Here is a 13,458-nt window from a genome sequence, read left to right as displayed (position 1 = left end):
AATATTACACTTCGCCAGCAACCACCCAGTATCTCATAAACGGAGCTGTGTTAGAACTCAGTTCAGAAGATTCCACACCCATTGTAATATGAAGGAGACAAAAACGAACGAAAGACGCTATCTCTTCCGTCTTTTCACTTCAAACGGATACTCAAAAACACTCATTAATCGGAGCTTACACAGAAGACGCCAAAAAAGAATCCCCACCCCACCTGGTACTCACTTCCTTATCATCACAAAGTGTCTGAAGGTACAGCGCGCATCCTGGCCAAGTCAGGCGTCAGAACAGCACACAAACCCATGAACAATCTGTGCACGGTCCTGTTTAATGCTAAAAACAAGAAATCGATAGCAGAAACACGAAACGCAGTTTATAGCATTTCATGCAGTTCTTGGTCAGCGGTATACATAGGACAAACTTCAAAAAGAATCACAACACGTATACAGGAACATCGCAACGCTGTCAGAAGAAAGGACTCACTATCATTGATCTACACGCATACTAAATCAACAGGGCAAAGACAACATTTAACTGGGACAATGTACAAGTAAAATTCAAGGCCAGTAGTAAAAGTGCCAGAGAACTGGCTGAATCTTGGCTATCAAATGAGAACGCCATCAACAGACACTTGGACATAAATCCAGCATATGCAAACTGAAGAACTCAATACCCCCCAAACCTCCATCCGCGTAAACATTAACATCATACAAAGTTATTGTCTGTTTTTACCTACATTATTGTCAATCTTTAATATTGTTTTTTTGTATCAGTATGCTGCTGCTGGAGTATGTGAATTTCCCCTTGGGATTAATAAAGTATCTATCTATCTATCTATCTATCTATCTATCTATCTATCTATCTATATATTGCCTTTGATTTTTGTAAGTCTAAGCATTATCCTCTGATGAAGACCCCTGGCAGGGGTTGAAAGCTCAGGAATAAAAAGTACTTTATGACACGTGATTCATTTTTTCTTCCTTTGTGGATCTACAGCTGCAAATATATATATATATATATATATATATATATATATATATATATATATATATATATATATATATATATATTGTAGCAGATAAGGCGTGGAGCCACCTCTCGAACTCTCAGGTACCACTCTTCAGACCAGGTGAAAGTACAACAATATTTTATTTTGTTGTCACGTGCACAAAGCACTACACACACCACACTCATATATTCAATAAACTATTCTATAAACAATACTCTCTCATCCTCGCCCAGACACGTCGCCACCCTACCTCCCAGCTCAGCTCAGTGTTCTGGGCTTTCCATAGTCCTTTTATAGCTCCTGACCCGGAAGTGGTTCCAAGCCAAACCCACAAGTCCATTTCCTTCCGGGTCAGGGCAAAACAGTCCTCTTCTTCATCCCGGGAGCACATCGCTTCCTCCAGTCACGTGACTGTGACGCACTCCCGGGTTATAGGGCACGCAAGAGCCCACTAGCCCCTTTACAGCGACTCCTGGCGGCCCCCAAGGTATCCAGCAGGGCTGTGTATAGAAACTACAAAGTCCATGAGGCCCTGCTGGAACTCGGGGCACCAATATGCTGTCCGGAGGGCTCCTCCTAGCGGCCTGGGGGTGAGGGCCGGACTGGAAAGCCGGCAATCCTCCACAGTTCCCCCCTCTCAGCGAAGCCAACTGGGGCGGAGCGTTGATCCCCGCGAGGGACGTTCTCCTCCAAGAAGACGCGTCGTCCGGACCCTGGCGACGATGTCGAGACCCCCCAGCGAACCTTGGGGGAACAGTGTATCTGTTATCCCACCGCTCCCCTGTCCTCCGGGGACAACTTCGCCATAGGTGGCCCGGTTGACGGCAGTTGTAACACCGCGCCGTCCTCCTGGTCGCCTCTCTTCTTGGGACCTAAAACACCTTGGGAATTCCGTCAGGGTTAGCTCCGCCCTTTCCTCCGCCAAGGAGGGAATTATGGCCGCTTTGCTGCTCTCTGCCCTTTTCTTTATTTTGTTAGGAGACCCTCGTTTTAATTCGGGGATCTCCTGCTTACTCTGGGGCTTGTGCACAGCGTGAGGCTCTCTATGGAAAAGAGAGAGCCTCTTTGCTGTTTGCACGCCCATTGTCCTATGTATTATTGGAGGCGGCATCATTAGTACCACATCGCTCCGGGTAACAGCACTATTCAGCCGCCCCGGTTCGATTGGCACTTCCTCCACCCCTCCAGTAACCAACGGCAACCGCCTTATCACGCGGGTTGGGCTCTTAAGGTCTGCATCGGTCCAGAGCGGCGTCTGATACCGCCGCCCCGGTTCTATCGGACAGTTGCCCGACCACTCCGTCATTGTGCCACACTCCAATGTCGGGTTCACAGCGCTTTGGCAACCGCTACTTTTTAAACGCGGTGCCGGTTCACACTGTGTCCCCTTATTATATACGGTACAGAGGGCACCTACCTGCACCGCCGTATTAATCGAGGCCGGGGCTTCACGGCCTAACCGCCGAAGGTATTCCTGCAGTCCCTTCAATGGTGCTTCCGCTGTAGCTCCCAGCTCCTCCACACACTTCCTTAACTCTTGTAGTCCCTGGAAGAAAATATTTAGGGGCTCGAGATATTTGTCGAGCTCCCCTAAGTTTATAAAGTTATTTGTCTCGGCCGGCGGCAAGGCTACATCCTTGTTATGATCACCTGCCGACTGGGAACCAATGAGCACGTCCGCTCTTGGCACGTGCTCTGCTGGGCTTCGTGAAGGTTTCTGGGCCTTGGAGTCTTCTGAGGGACGGGTGGCTGCAACAAGCCGACTGAGGTCTGCCTTTTTACCAATAACGGCAGATCCTACAGTCACATCCCGCCCCTGTTTTTCTTTATTTAATATTGGCGCTGCTTCGCTCGCCGCCCCCTTCCCCTTCAGGGAGCGCAGACGCATTGGGGAATTATTGACCTCACCGACGGCTCCAAACTGACCTTCTTCCTGGTCGCTGTCACGCGAGGTCACGTGGATACATCCCACGAATGGGTTGACTGCTTCCAGCCGACTTCCAGCCAGACTTGCCTTCTGGGTATCGCGGCCATCTTGCCACGGTACGAGGCAGGTATCCGATTTACCGGTTGTTTTCCGAAGGCAGGCCTCTGCAAAATAGGAATGAAACATCCCCTGCCCATCGGGCATTGCCCAGGCACATACCTCTGGAATTTTCCACGGTGTCCCCGATTCATTTAGGGCTGTTGATGCGGCCGATTGCTGGCAGCCTTCTTGCTGTTGTGCCCTTCGGGCTTGCTCAGCCTTTATCGGCTGCCGGTCCTTCTCACACCCAGTCAGGTAAGTCCAGGTCAGCTCGGCGTCGGTCGCGGTCTTCACCCAGTTGGTGTTGGCCTTCTTTTTGCCAGACCTTTTTCCCATTGCAGCTGGCTGTGTCTCACGGCTCACGATTGCAGCGTTCTTCTTCGCGGGTGGAGTTTTCATCTCCGCGGTTACTAGAGGGACCTTCTTAGGGTTCTCTGCCACAACGAATTTAATTGTAAATGCAGATCCTCTGCCTCCAGACGGCTAGAGTATCCTGCCGACTACGCCAGTGTAGCAGATAAGGCGTGGAGCCACCTCTCGAACCCTCAGGTACCACTCTTCAGACCAAGTGAAAGTACAACAATATTTTATTTTGTTGTCACGTGCACAAAGCACTACACACACCACACTCATATATTCAATAAACTATTCTATAAACAATACTCTCTCCTCCTCGCCCAGACACGTCGCCACCCTACCTCCCAGCTCAGCTCAGTGTTCTGGGCTTTCCATAGTCCTTTTATAGCTCCTGACCCGGAAGTGCTTCCAAGCCAAACCCACAAGTCCATTTCCTTCCGGGTCAGGGCAAAACAGTCCTCTTCTTCATCCCGGGAGCACGTCGCTTCCTCCAGTCACGTGACTGTGACGCACTCCCGGGTTATAGGGCACGCAAGAGCCCACTAGCCCCTTTACAGCGACTCTTGGCGGCCCCCAAGGTATCCAGCAGGGCTGTGTATAGAAACTACAAAGTCCATGAGGCCCTGCTGGAACTCGGGGCACCAATATGCTGTCCGGAGGGCTCCTCCTAGCGGCCTGGTGGTGAGGGCCGGACTGGAAAGCTGGCAATCCTCCACAATATATATATATATATATATATATATATATATATATATATATATATATATATATATATATATATATATATATATATATATTTATATATACAGAAAATCCTAAGCCTAAAAGAGCAACAATTTTATGTGACGTTTTATTTAAAATGCGAAACTTGAAACTTAGGCCTGTTATGTGATGACGATGTGCTGATTAGTTTTTTGGCCAAATCGTACAACAGAAAGAGGCACTCTAGAGGAATTCTGCAATTAATTATATTGCTATTGTAATGACCTATTTTATGATCAGAAAGATCAAAGTGGTAAATGATTACTAAAATGTTATAGAATTGTTCAGGTGACTTGGTTCTTAGGGTGCAAAGCCTACTGACACTCACATCCAATGTTTTTCACTGAGTGCAGGTGTAAGTATACATAATACTTATTACTAAATATGGAACTATTTGTTTAAGCACGGGCATCAGGGCCATGAGCACGGGCATCAGGGCCATGGTACAGCATTTTATCAATATTGTAGTTTAGGACAATGTCAGGTTTCACAGTGGTGTCCAGATATGGGAGTGGTTTGCCTTCCACCACACTATCCTTTTCTCAGCCCAACAGAAGCGTTTTTCTCTGTATGGTGGAAGGTCTATAACTGAAAAACCTTATCGCAGGGTAAATATCCAACACACAGTGGAACTGGCCTGCGGTGACACAGGTGTGGTGTCTTGTGAAGGCTGCACCCTGCACTCCAGATGATTCTTCCACCAATGCCTGGCTAAAGTCCTCTAACCTCACCCAGGACAGATACATGCTGAGGCAGAATGAATCACTCATTAACTTGGATTTTGTAGTTGCAGAACATCTTACACTGTACTGTAATGTTCTTTATATTTACAGTTTAGTCTTTGGGCTTGTGTGGTGCTTTACTTTACCACAAACACTCATTACTGTATGGCTTATCGTACTTACAGTACACAATTATCTAAATTGTGTGGCAATTTTGTGCTTGTGATTTTGGAAAATGTGTTTACTGTATCATGCACAATAAATATTTTATTTCTGGAGCTCTGTGCCCTGAACTGTGGGTTTTCATTTTCTGATGTAGCTGCATTGATTGATGTTGAAGGAGTGCACAGCAGTGCTTTTAATTTGACTGGCTGCATGTATGACCTGAAAGAAGGAAACTATTTGTTTTTTTTGTCTTTATATTTTGAAGTTTCAAGAAATTTGTCTTAGAAAGTGTGAAAAAAGACCAAGACTGTCAGTGCTTGGACCATGACAGCGGTGTGCTGTTTGTGTGGCACTGAAGGTATGAGGGTCCTATCTTTCGAGTGGCAGCCTGATTCTAACCATGTGTTGCAGTGACCCTTGTGTTTAGGGTTTTGAAAAGAGTGTTTAACTGATTTGTAAATCTTGGCATGTGAGGAAATTGTGTCTAAGGTGGTGGAAAGCATGTTATCAATATGGCTTGGAAGTATTGTGTACGGAGTGCCAGTTTTTGTGTTTTAGCATTAGAAAAAAGCTGTTAGAAGAGAAACAAATTGTTGTCTTAAAAGCAGGCAAAAGGTGAAATGCCAGAGGGGTACAAATACCAGGTGTCTGAACCTAAAAACCGTTAATCAAAAACTGATGGCAAAAGCAAAGTCAAAAAAATCAAAAACCATAAAATAAGTTCTGCAAAGAATACCATTAAGTACAGATTGGCATTATTTGAGCAATATCTGAAAAACTGGACATCCGCACTTCCCCAGACAGCTCTGTATACATACCCTCTGCAAGATGACATCACACATCATGTGACATGAAGCATATGGTGGAAACCTGCCTAGTAACCATAAACACAATTACTGTAACCATGAAGAAAAACACACACACACAATGGTGGCAACCAAGATACGAACAAAACTCCCAAAATGGAAGAGATGTTGAAAATTCAATTAATTAATTTCAAATTTAATTTAACAATAAATAATATACTTGAAAAATTAAAAATACACAAAATAAAAATTCTAAAAAGCAGATTCATGACACATATATGCTACTCAAAATTAGGAACTATAATATATGACTTAATTGATTTCAACCGGTCACATTTATGAAAGTAAGATGAATACTTGAAGCCACTTATGGCACTGAGGTGGCACAGTTGGGTTTCTCTGAATATTTCAGCTTCCTCTCTCACCCCAAATGACAAGACATTTTCTAAATGGGCCAAATGTAAGAAGTGGCCTTGATTAGACCATGCTATAGACTGGCATGCCATTCACAGTTGGTTCTCACCTTCCATCTCATGGTGCTGGTGTGGGCTCTGGCTCTCTATGTGATAAAATATGATAATTATGCCAGCTCTTCAAAACTACTTCTGTTTAATGTTTTCAGCCAGTGCAAGAGAACATTTCTAACATTGCTGAATTGGAAAGAAACAGAAAAGGCAATGAAGCAGCTTTGTTCACACATAGCATTACTGAAGGAGAAAGATGAGTGTTAAACTAAAATAATCTTATTATCTGAAGACCAATAATGTTTCCATTATGTATAAGAATGACATGTAAGAGTCATGTATTTCAATAAAAATTTTAAAAAATGTCGTACTCCAAGTGTCTGTCCATCTATGCCATAACACAATCCAACTGTGCTATTCACTTTTTCCAAGACCTCCAGCCATTTGCCTCCCTTTGGTCAATATAATCCCATGTAGGATGTCCATTCTTTCAGCCTAGCCTAACTCAACTCTCTGGAAATCTGAAGCTACCACAGGTTTTTCTGCTTCATTCTGCGCCTGCCCTAGACACCCAGATATGCTTGAACCTGCTAATTATTCCTGTTCTTGCACATTTCATGTTACAAAATTAAACCCTAATGCAACACCCATGCTGAAAAGGAGGGATGCCACGGGGCACTCTTCTCAGTCCCAGTGAGTCTGTCTGGTAGAGTAAATGTCCATGTTTCCTTACTGATGTGTCCAAAGAATGTTCCTTCATTTTGCATTACACTCTCATATTGTGTGTCAGCCACAGATTAGAAGTCTTCTGCCATAAGCGTCTGTCCACTGAGCATCCAGCACTGCAGTTCAGATTTGTTTAAATGTCAACACAACCATCAAAAAAGGACAACAGCTTTGTGGCTTTGAAGGGACTTTCATTTTAGAACAACAAATGGTTACTATGGAGAACAGAAACATCACCAGAATGACCAAGATCCATTCAAGATTAATCTAAAAACATGAAGTGGGCCAGAAAATATAGTAAACAAGCAGAATCAAAGGCTTCAAAAACGGAATAAGATGAAAATGACAACAGATCTGAAGTATAATGGCAGTGTGAGAGTCAAAAGGGTGGTAATCTGGGCTGCTAAATTACTAAATGTTTTTCAGGCAGGCTAATCCCATTACGAGACTTTTTTCTAAGACTTGCAGTGTGTGTTTTACATAGAATTTCTATTCAGACTTGGCATAGAATGTCTTGTTTTTCATGAATAGCAGCCTCCTTTCAGGGATTTGTAGACTCTGCTCTTCTTGTATAGTCACAATAGACCAGTGTGTTTTGTGTCCCACAGGTAGTTTGGTAGTTGCTGGAACCTACAGACAGCAATCCATCTCAGGTAGACTTACTGGAATGTAATGATTGCCATGGAACTATTTCAAGTGGTTAGTGGTTTATGTCACATGAGGTGATGAAAAAGCAAGCTGCATTCATGCAAATTGCTGTTTTTCCTGGTGTGTGGTGTTGGTGTTGCTGTGACTGATAGCACACACATAAATATCATTGCCCCAAGTGTGGATGAGCAAGCATATGAGGTCATGGTTGCAAACTGTATTATTTGTGATGTTGTGGCAAAGTGGCAGCAATTATGTGTAGCTTAGCACAATATCCAACCTTATTATGTTTTTCACCTTCTTCTTGTCCTAATGCTTTGAATATTATCATTATCCTTGTGGTGAAGCCTGCAGAACATCACTGAGCTATCCCAAAAAAACTACAAATCACCTTCATGAGTGTCATTTTGTGTTGTAAAACCGTGACATTTTTCAAATGTGAACTGTTACTCATTGCTGGGAGTGGGATGCTTCATAACTACTTGTCATGTCCTACTCTGGGGCAGGACAAATTTTTGCTCAGTAGACTCTTAATTCTGAGGTGCTTGGTAAATAAGGGCACTGATCACTGTGTGTGGCACCCATATTTGTTTCTGTACCTTTTGTCTGGGTGTCCTCATTTCAAACATCTGCATATTAAGTTAAAGTACAACTCTAAATCGGGCTGTGCAAATGAACGTGCTGCAACATTTTTGGTGTACCAACCAAGTTTAATTGTCCACAATACTCTCAGGGCAGGCTGCAGTTCCCACTGACCCCAAACACTGGAAAAAGTTTGCTGACCAAATAGAAGAATGGGACAGTAGCACAGTGGAGAACACTGCTTGTGGATTTGCTCACTGCATATTTGGAGTGTGTGTGTTCTCACTGTGTTTATTACAGTTTTGTCCACGAGACCAGGTAAACTTGTACAACTGAAGGTCACAAAAGAAGGTGCATTTTAAGGTGATCATTGGCATTAAACCATAACATGAGGGTGTGCCCCAAGCTGGCCTGGCATCCCATTTAGGTTCAATCACCACTTCATGCCTGCCACTACAAACAAAGCTTACATCTCATTACAATCATGTGACTGACAAAAGGGATTCAGAAAATGGATCGATAGATGGATTTCTGAATTTTCTTTTTAGCAACCTCAATGTATGAAAAATGTACATTTCATTAATCTATCTTGAGTTTTAACACTGCTAATGAAAGAGTGGGTGAAAATGGTGAGATGTTAAAACTAATGTTAATTCCCAAACATCTCTTCTAACCACCACTAATGGATAATCCACCGCCTTTTTCATTTTCGTTCTTAATTTTCTTCACTAATGAACTTTAATAACACTCTGCAATTACAGAAAGCTGTTTCTAACAAGAGAGGCCACACACTTTCTTTTTTTCCTCTCTCTCTGCTGATTAAAGCAATAGACTTCTGAACTGTTGCTGAAAAGCTTTCCATTTTTTTCATTGCTTTGATTGTTTGAACTGTATGCAAGTTCAAAAATGGTCCAAAAAGACTGCTGCCTTTAGGTCATCTTGACATACGGTAAAAGGCCTGCATATCTGTAAACAATGGCAACTCTTCAAGCCAGCTTTGAAGAGAATTATAGCCTGTTCATTACTGTTTAAAGTCATTTTTTGTACTGCTAAGTATTCACGAAGCTGACTAAATGAATGAAAAGACGCTTCTTTTATGGATGCCGCCCTTTTGCACAGGGATGGCTGTGATGAAAAGGCACATTAATGAGCCTTCATATAATCCAGGTGTCTATAAAAGAATCAAACTGTGTAACACATTATTAGCTCAGTTAATGAATGCTAAACAAAAGTGCTGTCATCTTTACTCGAAACAGAAAAAGACAGGCTTTTTTTTTTAATAGATCAGTGGATGTCACTGGTATCGGCAACCCAATATAGCTTCATGAGAGATAGGGATAGTAGGAATGAGAAGGGGCCGCCGTGAACAAATGCTCCATGGTGTACCCTGACACCTACATCTTCACAAATGTAACTAAAATGTGACCCATGGCAGACCCCTCAAACTCTGATTGGCCAGAGTGGTAACTATGGACTTTCTGAAACATGTTCCTGTTTGTCGTTCACCATTCTGAAGTAAACATGGAGCAAATCGAGAAAAGACTTTTCAAAGAAGTTAGAACATATAGGCGTTTATATGATACAGCATTATAATATGCTGCAAATACAGTCAGAAGGCTGCCACTTTGTGACATGCATTATCAGCTAACAATGGTTTGGAATTCAGCTAATGTATGAAAAAGTGAAAAATGTGATGGACAAAATATGTTTGCCTAGTGAAGAAAGTTTGTTACAAACACTATCAACTAGTGTTCAGGTGTGTGCCTACAGCGTGGTATAAACTTCATTCAATGGCATAGCCTACAATGTAGGCTACATGCATAGCTACAGCGTGGACTTGACACAGAAATTAAATCAGCCTTTGCAGCCTAGGTAGGAACATACAAACATGAGAAATGTGACAAATGAGAGGAGATCTTTCAGTATATCAAACTTGTTTGTTCAGCTGAGAGGTAAGCTGTCCTCATATCTCATCCATGTACTTCTTAAAGTTTTTCAGGTTTTCTGCATCAGCTACATGACTTGGTAGTTTCTTCCTGATTCCCACAATTCTTTGCATAAAGAAGTCCTTTCTGGTTTCAGTCCTAAATGCACTGCCCCTTAATTTCCAACTGTGTCCTCAAGTATGTGATTCACTGTTAAGATCTACTTTATTAATGCCTTTGAGGATTTTGGATTAGGTCACAATGCAGTCTGCTCTGCTTGAGACTAAACAGGTTTAACTGTCTGTGTCCAGAGTAGTTTGTCAGAGTAGGACATGTCCTTAAGTCCTCAGATGCACTTGGCATTTCTCCTCTCCTGTAGAGTAGTGACCTGGAGTACTGCACTCAATACTCCAGATGTGATCTTACTAGTGCATTATATACTGTGAGCACAACACCTCTTGATTTATACTCAACAGTCTTTATGATATAACCTAACATTTTATTTGCCTTTTCAATAGCATCTGAGCATTCTTTGATAGCATGTGATGTTCCCTCACAATAATAGGGGACCATTACTGGTAAGGGTGACTGACACTGTTGCTGTTGTTCTGCCAGGTTGGTGGTTGGCAAAAAGATATACAGGATCAGGAGAAGAAAAGGAAAAAAAATCAACTAGAAACATGCAGAGATCTGAGCCAAAATATTGATAGGAGCAAAATTGTGAAAAATCTAATACATACTGTTATTCAAAAAACATGATGGCATCCTAGTAAGATTTTTAAGAAACTAAAACAGCAAAAAAAGTTTTCCAAAACATCCAAAATCTTAGATGTCAGAACTAGTGTATATCTTATACAGAATTGTGGTGATGATATAATCTAAACAAACCCACAATGGCAAAGTGTTACAAAATATGAACAGTTTGTACTAGCAATCGTAAAGGCATATCACACTTTTTATATCTAATGCTTATTATATGACAATGAAATCTACTGTATTGGTGGTATATATGATTCTATTTCTTAATGCTTTAGAGATCTTTCAAAAGAAGAAAATAGTTGTAAAGATTTATAAGACATTTTATTTCAGATACAATACCTTAAAATGTAACAGATCAATGGATCAGCCTCATCAGAGAGCTTTAATTATATATTAATTTAAACATAAGTAAATTTTACAGTCATTCTCCACACAATACAGAACAGAGTTTACTTGTGTTGGGCATTACCAATGTGCTTGTACATTAACGATATCATAGCTTTTCAGATTTCTATGCTTTTCTTTTAATATTTTTATTTTATTAATTTTCATTGTAATCATTCCATACAAACAGATCAATTTATAACCCAACAAATTTGAAGACAAATCAAACCCCACCCCTGAGAAGGAGAGCTTAGCTAAAGGAAAATTGCTTTAAGCTTTTTAATAAGGCAACATTAGACAAAAGAAGGGGAGAAGTAAATATCTATATAAATAAGAGATGGAGAAGGGAGTTAAATGCAATAATAGTTAATTCTCTTATTCTAAAATAATATTGATTAAATCCTGCCAAGTTTTGAAAAAATTTTGTACAGATCCTCTAACTGAAAATTTGATTTTTTCCAATTTCAAATAATATAAAACATCAGTTTCCCACTGACTTATAAGAGGAGAATTAGGATTCTTCCAATTTAACAAAATAAGTCTGTGTGCCAAAAGTGTAGTGAATGCAATCACCGTTTGTTTGTCCTTCTCCAATTCAAGTCCATCTGGAAGGACACCAAACATAGCTGTTAGTGGGTTAGGAGGGATTGTGATACTAAGGCTGTCTGAGAGGCACTTAAAAATTTTTGTCCAAAATGATGTTAGTTTGGTGCAGGCCCAGAACATGTGACCCAGTGAGGCAGGAGCTTGGTTGCAGCGCTCGCAGGTTGGATCCTGGCCTGGAAACATTTTGGACAGTTTTAAGCGAGACAGATGAGCTCGATATATAATTTTTAGTTGAATAATTCTATGCTTTGCGCATATAGAACTCGAGTGAATTCTCTGCTTTGCTACCTTCCACTCCTTTTCTGATATATTGATTAAGAGATCTTCTTCCCAATGTCCTCTTGGATCTTTGAAAGGTAGGGACTCTAATAAGATTTTATATATTGCGGAAATAGTGTTTGTTTCCTCGGAATTGAGCAGTATTTTTTCCAGCATTGTGGAGGGTGCAAGGTGGGGGAAATCGGGCAATTTCTGTTTAACAAAATTTCTAATTTGAAGATAGTAAAAGAAATGTGTAGCTGGGAGGTTAAATTTTGAACGTAATTGTTCAAAAGATGTAAATATGTTGTCTATATAAAGATCTCTGAGCATTTTAATCCCAAAAACTTTTCCAGGTATTAAAAACTGGATATACTTGCGAAGGTTGAAAGAGGTGGTTCCCTTGCAGAGGTGCCACTGATAAAAGATTTTCCATCTTAAAATGCTTCCTAATTTGGTTCCATATTCTGAGTGAGTAAAGCACAATTGGGTTATTAGTATATTTGCGATAACTTTCATTTATTGGAGAGCAGAGCAGGGAATATAAAGAAGTACTACAGGATTTTACTTCTATTGCAGACCAAGCTGTGTATGTGCATTTATTTGTGTCCAGGTTTTTATGGCTTGTATGTTTGCTGCCCAGTAATAAAACTGAAAATTAGGTAAAGCCATGCCACCTTCTGCCTGAGGTCTTTGTAGGGTCGCTCTTCGGATACGTGGGTGTTTTGAGTTCCAAATGAATGAGGTTATTATTGAATCTAACTGTTTAAAAAACGATTTATTGATATATATTGAAATGTTTTGAAATAAAAAGAGAAGTTTAGGAAGGATATTCATCTTAACGATGTTAATTCTTCCGGCTAGAGTGAGATGAAGGGTTGACCATCTATGCAAGTCTTGCTTAATTTTTTCCATACAGACGCCAAAATTTTGTTGATAAAGAGCTTTATGTTTACTTGTGATATTTACCCCTAGGTATTTAAACTGATCTGCTATGGTAAAAGGTAGGGTGTCTAATTTATTATTATATGCTTGTGAGTTCACTGGAAAGAGTATACTTTTATTCAGATTAATTCTAAGACCAGATATCTTTTGAAATTCTGTTAGTGCTGTTAAAACAGCAGGGACAGTGTTTTCTGGGTCCGATATATATAAGACCATATCATCTGCATATAAAGAAATTTTCTGTTCTATGCTTTTCTGAAGAAACATCCTTAAAAGGTCAACTACAACTTACCTCCTATGTTTGTCATAACCATTA

The sequence above is a fragment of the Erpetoichthys calabaricus genome, chromosome 5 (assembly GCF_900747795.2).
Source record: "Erpetoichthys calabaricus chromosome 5, fErpCal1.3, whole genome shotgun sequence".
NCBI lineage: Eukaryota > Metazoa > Chordata > Cladistia > Polypteriformes > Polypteridae > Erpetoichthys > Erpetoichthys calabaricus.
The sequence above is the reverse complement of the archived record's forward strand: the minus strand, read 5'-3'. Positions refer to the sequence as shown.